Source organism: Pinus tabuliformis, chromosome X, assembly GCF_031772625.1.
Source record: "Pinus tabuliformis cultivar Carrire ecotype Pingquan chromosome X, CPIR1, whole genome shotgun sequence".
NCBI lineage: Eukaryota > Viridiplantae > Streptophyta > Pinopsida > Pinales > Pinaceae > Pinus > Pinus tabuliformis.
The window spans coordinates 1031544745-1031554830 of NC_142308.1; positions in this window are offsets into that span (position 1 = coordinate 1031544745).

Below are 10086 nucleotides of genomic sequence, written 5' to 3' on the forward strand. Positions count from 1 at the left end.
TGGGATTATTCATTTTTCTAGTGATCTTCATTTGGCCTTGGACTATTGACAATCTCTTGTGGATGGTCTTTTTTTATTTACTCTTCTCATGATCAAACATATTCTATATGTCAATAAGTAGGATATATGTTTTATTTGTTTTTAGGATAATTTATGTATTAGTCATTCTTGACTTTACAACTTTTTGCAGCTGTTGTTATTTTAATCACGGTCTGTTATTGTTTTTGCTACAATTTTTTGGGCACCATTCAACATCTCATCTATGTTTTTTTTGCCTCAGTTGCAACTATTGTCTTAGTTTCCATTTGTATGCTGAGTCATATACTAAATATTGTACTCCTCTTTCATTAATGAAAATGATGATTTCTTTCTTCACGAAAAAAATCAATATTTCTTAAATCATCACTCATAACATATTATTATAGTAATTGCTATAATAATTATGATCATTAGAAATATATATATATATATATTTATTTATTTTTCTGCGTAAAGGCTACTTCTATTAAGAAAGAGAAAAATATATGTACAAAGAGGTCAAGACCTCAGAGGGGGCTAAAGCCATCCCTCAACCAGATATCCTGATAAACATAAACCCCTGGGATTGAGAAAACTGAAGACATATTTTTCAAATCCCTTACAGACAAAAGTGTGAACCAGAGCTGTGATTATCACTGCAAAACTATCGACAACTATGGCTTTACTGATAATCATTCTACCTTGATAGCCATATACAAAGTTTGACAAAAACAATAGCTTTTTGAGCCATGACCTGATACAATTCATAATACTATAATGGCGAGTATCGTTACCAAACCAAGAGCTAAAACAAAACAGAATTACCCTTATCCGGAGAAGCATAACAGAAAGATAAAAAGACCAGAAGAGAGACTGCCAGCAGTGTGCATTGTGTCGAATACATCAAACATGTTTCTGAGAGTCCAGAGCATCCCTTTCCACCTGGCTAGGAGATCCCATCCACGTGACGACAACGTTGTCTTCATTTCCCATGTCGTCGCCACCTGGAGGAGTTTCCAAATTCATAATGCCACCGGGAGGGTTCTCCGGCTCGACCGCAGGCAATTTGCGTTGTGTAGAGTCCACTGGAGGCTGAGGAGCTTCAGGCGCATTCCCCTCTTCCTACATATTGTCACCATTGAACACGTCACCAGCCACATCTCCCTGAAGAATGCTATCATCCTGAGACTGAGACGTAGTGGTATGAACAGAGCTGCTGGGCTTATCCTCCTCCTCAACTAGGATCAGTGTAATACTGACTGACAGAATGGGTTTATTGAGCCTACTGTGAAACTTGAAACGGGTGGTTTGGAAGGACTTATGCGGGAAGGGCCTGCCATGATCAGAAGGTGGAGAGGACGGGGAGGCTGAGGCTAGTGGAACTATATTTTGGGGGGCAGACTGAGAAGTGCGACCACGATTACCACTGGTGCCTCCATGGCGAGAAACACCTCGACGACGCACCATTTTCGAACTAACAAAGAGACCTTGGAAGGGTATTAAGCAGGACCAGATAGGGTAGGGCCGAGAGTGGGTGAACCAGGCCGAAACCAGATTTTGAATGAGCCCCCAAGCGGCCAGAACGAAGCAGGGGTGCGTGAAAAGAAGCCGATGGACATGGAAGGAGCCAAGGAGAGCGATAACAGAAACCAAAAGTCGAGCCATGGATAAAACAACCTGCGCGGGCTCTCGAACTGGGTGCGCATTCATTTTTGAATGCTTAACCATCATTTTGTACCCTTTGGCATTCATATCAATTGCAGTGGGTTTATGGGAGTTGCGCCAAATTGCCAGGTGCAGGGACAACTGTCGGCGGAGAGTTAATCTGCCTTAAATGAGCCTCGATGACACCCGCATCTTGGTATGATCATTAGAAATATTATTATTAATAATATTGTGAATATTTTTTATAGTTTTATTATTCTTAAGATTTAATAATAAAATTGATGACATTACTATTATGAATATAAAAAATTTATTAGATTCATATATTCCTTAGATTGTTACTTTTGTTTATTCTAAATAATAAAAATAAGTATAACACTATGAATTGGGGGGAGCGAGGCAGGGTGATTGGAACCCTAGTCGCATTTGCCCCGGTTCGTGCCTCCATCGCTTTGTTGCCTCTCATCTTTTGTTTGGTTGGGGTTTTTCATTTGTTGTGAAGCTGGTGTCGAGTCTATGTGGGCTTCTTTATGGCATGCAGGGTTTGGTGGTCTGAGCTCGTGGTTTGCGACGACCTTTTCGTCGAGGTCTTTCCTGCCAGTGTTGTTATTGTTTAGGCTCATGTATATGCACTACCATTGCTTGTTTCGATCGCTAATGATGCCTCTTCACTCACCATCTATGTTTCCTTACAGATGTTTTCTGACCACTCTATTGGGTTTGGCTTCCATATTATGTTTTTCCTCGTTGCTTGGTTTTCCAATTTTATTGTTATGGGCTTCCTAGGCAGCTTGTGCCTAGTTTCTTGGTTATTATCTGCAGGTTGGTGTGCATTGTCTTGTTTTTCACAGGGCATTTTTTGTCCTCTATTCTTGGGGTTTTTGACCCTGCCTCTATTTTTGCAGAGTTCATTGATCGTGGCTCCTTTCAGGGTTTTTCAGCGGTCTGCATGCATTGTTATCTTGTTCTTCTTCTTCTTCTTTTTTTTTAGATCTGTGGCCTAGGGTTTTCATTTTTCTATGAATGTTATGCTTTTCTCCATGGCTCTATGACTAGAGAAAACTCTCTAGAATGCACTTGTGCATATACAAAATGCAATTTTCTTCTTCTTTGGTGTGCAAAATTATACATCGTTTTTCTACAAAAAAAAATTAACATAATAATTATAATTTTTTATAATATCAATATTAATATTAATAAAAATAATAATAATAATTGCAATTACAAAATTAATGATAATAATTTTATTATTAATTATTTGTATAACCAATATTTAATAATAATAATTACAACATTATTATTATTAATATTATTAGTTAGATTTGTTAATTTTTTTTATTTTGAATAATAATAATAATAGAAGAAGATAAGTCCATAATAATTATTATTAATATTATACTCTTAGGATTATTGAATTCATTAATCAAAATTCTTATTACAATAATTTTTTTTTTTTTGCTAAGGCAAGAGCGGATCCTTCTATTCAATTAAAAAGGGAAATAGTGTACAAAAGGCGACCTCAACGGTAAGGCCCACCAATATGATAGGCCTACCCCAAAACATGGTCTCAAGACGGCAAAGCAACCCAAGGACTCGGGCCCATCAAATCAAACAAGTAGTCCAAAACTGACCGTTGGATCTTGTGTTGCAGATCTAATAGATGAAAAACACATCGGGTGGCCAACAAGCACACCTATTAACAAAAAAATCGGACCTGAAGAACCCAATGGACCATAATCTATTAATCCAATTAGGTATGATTTTAACATATCCTTCGATCACTTTAACCACCCAAAATCCATCGTTTGCACGCGATCCCGGAGAAGTCAAGTGAACAACACGAAACATAACCACTGTTGTGGACCCACCAACATGCACGCCAAATCCTGGCCGTAGATTAGCCTCGCTAGATCCAACGGTTCAGGATCATATCGTGCAGACTAAAAGCGTCAATAGTTAGCGTGCGATGAAGACAGTAATTCCCGCCCACCCTTAGCCACGTGTCATGTGGTGAGTGGAATCGCTCCTGATTGAGAAAAACCCCTTCCGGCTTGATGAGCATGCGATAGACCAAAAACCACTTCAAGGGTTATAAAGCTATTTACAGGGACAAAAGCTGGGGTTTTGCGTTCACCACAAAAATCTGGGCTCCGGCGCAAGGGCCAAAGGGAGATGAATATCCCTCCATCCCGCCGACCCCCTGAGACCTCTGGATTGCCAATACCTGAGGTAATGAAGCTGACATGGACCTGCATTCTCAAAAGGATCTCACTTATGTCAAAACACTTCATGAAGAAACCAGATCAACTAGACCCCGTCTCTGTGGCTCTGTGTCATCATGTACTGTCTCTCGAATTTTCCTGATACTGTTGTCGATCGTTGAGGGCCCTGGATGTGCATCCCTCCTTCAACCTGTCATCCATTAAGTCCTCCCACCAGCAGCATAAATCGATATGCTTGTTTCGGACCCCCTCATTGGCCAGCCAGTCTGCAACTTTGTTGGCTTCCCTACGAACATGCACCAACCTGAGGGTTCTCAGCATTCTTAGGTGCACTTGGATTCTTTGATAGACTTGCAGAAGTCTCTAGTGTTCTGAGATTTTCTCAGGAGTAGCACCAACATTTATCCTTTTCACTAAGTTAATGACTAATTCTGAATCTGTCTCAATGATGACATTTTGAATGTTGTACTTGAGCAGTATTTCCAAGCATTATTCCATCGCCATGAGCTCAGCCATATTGTTGGTTTCTTTGCCTAGATAGCAGTGGAAGATGACATGTATGTTTCCTTCCTCATTCCTCAAGACCCCTCCATAATCAGCTTCTCCCAGATTCCCTTTTGAAGCCTCGTCTATGTTGAATTTTAAAAAGCCCTGAGAAGGGGGTTGCCAAGAAGACTTTTCTGCTGAGGTTTTCTTGATAATCTGCATAGAACCCTGAGGGTTAATAACCCTGAGCTCCAACTTCTCCAAAATTTTGGCCTCTCTTTGTCTAATGGGTTTACCTGTAGCTACACTTCCCAGGATATGAACAGTTTATTTGATTTGTTTAAGGACTAGCTTGAGGATGTTGCTTATCGGACTCACCTTCTCCTTGAAAATCTTGTTTTTGTGCTCCTTGCTCCTTCCAGACATTCCAGATTAGGAATCCTGGGGTCAACATCCAGGTGGAGTTTATGATCTCATTATTCGAGAAATTTTTCCTCCAATTCTTCAAAGTAGTGATTATGTCATTAACATCTCTATCTATCTGCTCAAAGACTTCTCTAATCCAATTCCAAAGTGTTGTGGTGAAAATGAATCTATTCAGGAGATGATTTGTAGTTTCTTCATGTTGGCTACATAAGTGACATCTTGAGGGGCCAACAAAGCCTCTTTTTCTGAGATTATCCCATGTCATAATCTTTCCCTAGTTATCCAGCCACTTGAACAATTTGAATTTCATCCAATGAGGATTTTCCCATATTTCTTTCCACATTTTATCTTTGTTTGACAGGTTCAACCCTACATCTATCCTTTTGGCCTCCTTGAGGTTGAAGAGACCTGCCTTGTTCTTTCCCCATCTCAGTTGATCATTCAAGTTTGAATTTAAGATTTGTCTCTTGTCTAAAAGACCTTTAAGGGTTATAGCTTGAGTATGCAACATTCCCATTCCTCTGTAATCTGGAAGTTTCCATGTTCTCCATTTCCCATTGTTCCTTGATTGGTCCTAGTAGTCACTTACCCACCTCAATCCTTTGTTGATGGTATCAGTGTGAATGTCTGCTAATTCTTCACTTCGGAGATTGTCCTCCTGCTGCCAATTATCCTCCCAGAACCAAGCCAGGTTTCCATTTTTGATCTCCCAGAAACTGTGATTTTGGACTAGGGCCTTATTCTCCCATGCCCTATTCCAAATTGTAGAACCTTTTACTTGTCCGGACATTCTGATTAGATTCTTCTCCTGCCATTCACTAGCATATTTTTGCTTCCAAAGTTTTGCCTAGGGGGCTTGTATTTCTTTTAGCCATCTCCACCAAATTTTGGCACCAAGAACTCTATTAAGAATTCCTGGGTCATGAAGACCCAGGCCACCATGGGACTTGTTGACACCTAATCTTCATGATTGGGGGAATTTTGTGTAAATAAATAAATTAGGAATATGAACAGTCATCGAGAGATGAACTGAACAATCACTCCTATTGTATATAACAATGACCTACCTATGGAATAATAGACGAATCAGTTTTCTGCCAAACTGGAGTTACTCCTGACCTGACATGGTATTAGAGCCAGCTCCTTGTTTTAGCTATTATGCTCCTGTAACTCCTCTGTCCTGGCCTATGCCTCTGCCTTATTCCCCTCTGTCCTGAAATAACCTGCCTCTGCCAGCGCTACACATTTGTCCATACTGTCCAGACAGAAGCGTTGTACGTTAATTTTTTTTGAATAGCACTGTCATTTCCTGTTTTAGCGTTGATGACTGAATAACTCCTCTGCAAATCCTTTGTCAGCTCTGCCCTTTCCACGCCAGTTTTCACTATCTGTTGCTTGTCTTGCTCATTACTTTGACGCGCCCTTTCCATGCCAATCTTGCCCGTTACTTTGCCACGCTCTTTCCACGGCAGTCTCGCTTGTTGCTATGAAGCGCTGACCTAGAACGTGAAATTTGCAGCTTGACTCCTTCTCGTTGAATGATCCATCGAGCATTATTGTTAAGCCTCCTACTAGAACATTTCCCATCTCTCGAACAAATCCGCAGCACCAATCATCGATATACTTTCGTTGTAGTATTCATACCATACCATTCAATGGTGTGGAAATCAGTCTTGGGTCTCTGTGTTTCCATTTGAATGTGGCATATGGTATTTTTTGCCCCGACAGACTCACAGCCTGCTATGCAGTAATAGCAACGACGGTTTCTTCTGGAGCCTTACGGAAAGAAGCACGTCCGCTTTGTGAATTATCTACAGACCTCTTGGAAGACATTCGCCCACTCTGCGAATTGTCTATCAATAAATTGTCTCGTCCGGTGAGCCTTTTTATTGTTGTCTTCAGAGACTGCATATATATGGTATTGACATTTGAATGTGGTATCGACATTTGAATGCGGTGTTGAATTTGGTATTGAAGGTCCCATATTTAAATCATATTGAATGGAAGGGTCTCTGCATTTAAATGGTATCGACATTCGATTGGTATCGGGTTCGCTCTGATTCAGTGGGTTCTGGTGTCCCGCGTTAAGGTGTCACCCGACCACTCACACACGCCTAGCAATAACAACAAAAATGGCTACAGTGAGTACTTGATCGAAGAAGAGGAAGGGTTGAACGATCACAATGTCGTCAATAAATGCGCTGAGATCCAGAACGCAATGGGGGGCGCTCTTCTCTCTGAAACCCTGACGGAGATTTTAATTCCGGTGGCTGCCGTATATGGTAATAACGTTGTCCCATTTTTAACACAGCGTTTGAATTGTTGTGTTATTAACGTGGTGCGCATCCGGGAAAACGTTGTGGGTTTATATGATATTAACATTGTGCACTGTGGGTTTATACATGTGCCCGTCCAAGTCTGTATATGCGTAGAATGGTCCAGAGTATATATATTGAATGGTTTCCATTTGAATGCGTTGAATGGAATATGAACTGAGTTTGTAAAATGGAATATGTTGGATATATTATATGAGGATTTTTTTATAAACATTAGAGGGATTTGAAGAAACATAGTGCATAAAGTATTTGAAATCTTTTTTCCCTGTTGAGTACAATTTCGTTGTATACCAGCAGAAGTATTTTTTTCTATCAGCAGAAGTATCTTTTTTTACAAAATGCATTCAATCATCTCTATGGTAGGAATAGTTCTCACTGGAAAGGAGAACTATCCTAAATGGTCTCGGATGATAAAACACACCCTCGTCTTCAATGAGTTGTGGAAAGGAGTGTGTGTCGGAGAAGGAGACAATGACCCAGTACAACCTACCTTAGACAAAGAGCTCGTCATCTGGGAAAACAAGAACAAAAAAGCCTATGCATTAATCACAACATCTGTAAATGAAGAGGTGAGTCGCCATATTTCATCATATTCAACTGCCTTTGAAGCTTTACAAAAGCTGAAAGAACTCTATGACTCACATTCTGCACTTGAAGTTGTTCAGCTCATGATTAAACTCTTCACTCTTGAACTGAAAAATAATGATCCTCTTGTTGTTGCATCTGAAGTAAATTCTATAATGCATGATATCAAATCCACTAAGGTCGAGCTGGATATCCCTCTTATTGCTTTTCTCAAGGCACTCTATCCTACTTACTCTAATTATCTTGAGTCTTTACAAGCAAATGGAAATATTAAAGATATAACCTTTGACTCTCTTGTGAAAAAGTTTGCTGAAAGAGAGAAAGCCTTTGGAAAGAAGACAGCCCCTGAATCTTCTGAAGAGACTGTGTGCCTTGCTCATAAAGAAAAGCATCCTGCTCAAGATTCTACAAGAGGAAGAGGTGGACGAAGAGGAAGAGGAAGATATTTCAGAGGCAGGGGGGGCAAACATTCTCAAGGAGAAAAGGCAGAATTACACTGCATTCACTGCAAAAGAAATGGATCACATGATGCCTCTACATGCAAGCTACCATGGGACAAAATTGAGCAGAAAATAAACCAACAGAAAGGTAAAACTGATGATACAGACAAAGGTAAAGCACCTGAATTCGCTCACTATATTGAGGCACAATGTAACATTGGAGTAAATGAAGATTTGTTTAATGCTTCACTTGCTTCTTCGAAAAATTATTGGTTTCTTGATTCAGGAGCAACCTGTCAGATGACTCATAGAAAAGATTTTTTTGAAGATTTCACTAACAATGTTGATGGAGCAGTATACTTTGAAGATCAGTAAAAAATCAAGCCATTAGGGCTTGGCACAATCAGGCTTAAACTGCCTGGTCTTCCAGACTTTCTTCTGGATCATGTTATATATCTCCCACAGCTCAAGAGAAACTTGTTGTCCTTGGTCCACATCCGCCAGCAAGGTCACTCCATTCATATGTTTGATGGCAATCTTGAGGTAAGAAAAGCTTCTGACCACTCACTTGTCATGAGGGGAATAGAAGAAGAAAGGCTTCTCAAACTGCAAGGAACCTCTGCTCATGCACAACATTTCTCATATATTTCTCATCACAAAGAAGGTACACTTCCATCAAGTTTATTATGGCATGCTAGATTTGGACATTTAAACTATGACAGTCTCCACTTATTGAAGAAAAATGGTGTTGCTGGTTTGCCTACAATTCCTAGGAAACATAAGCAATGTGATGCTTGCATTCTAGGAAAGCATAGCAAACAATATTTTCATGATTCACATTCAAGAGCACATAGGAAGCTTGAACTCATTCATTCATATTTATGTGGTCCAATGCTTGTTCCTTCTGCAAATGGAAATAAATATATCATGACATTTATTGATGATTACACTAGAATGTGTTGGGTTTATTTATTGAAGAACAAATCTGATGCCTTTCAAACATTCAAGAATTTTCATAAATGGATTGAAAATGATGCACAATCTCATATTGGGTCTATTCGCATTGATAATGGAAAAGAATATACATCAAATGAATTTGAAAACTATCTTCGCCAACATGGGATCAAACATCAAACAATTGTGCCTTATAATCCCCAACAGAATGATGTAGCTGAAAGAATGAATAGAACAATCTTGAATATGGTACAATCCATGCTTTTCTTCAAAAATGTAAAGATAACGTTTTGGGCTGATGTTGTTCTATGTGTTGCATATATAAAGAATAGATGTCCATCTAATGCTATAAGAAACAAGACTCCTTATGAATTGTGGTATGGACATTTTCCTTCGGTAAAACATCTCAAGATCTTTGGTTCCACCTGTTATGCTTTGATACCAAAGGTACATAGAAACAAACTTGGTGCTAGAAGTCGTAAGTGTATCTTCCTGGGGTATTCAAACACCTCCAAAGCATACCGCCTCTATGATGAAGTAAATAAAAAGTTTGTTGTATCTAGAGATGTAATTTTTCTTGAATCATCCAAATCTGACAATGTTGTTGAGCCGCAACTTGATCGATTGGATAGATTCACAAAAACGAAATCATTTCAAGAATTTGATAATCAGATTCCACATCTTGAAGGGGGGATCCCTATACTAGATCAACATGTGGAATCTTCTTCTGAAGAACACTCTCCCCCGACTGAAACTCCAACAACGGATAATGCTTTAAGTGATGTAATTGATAGAATTGGGAGACTCAATCTTGATTCAGTCCCAACTCAATCAACATAGCAGCCTGGACCATCTCAGAAAGGTCCCCCAAAGTGGCTGACGAAGACACTTGAAAGTGTTCATCGTGATGAAATTGGAAAAACAGGAACCAGAAATTCAAACCGACAAAATGGA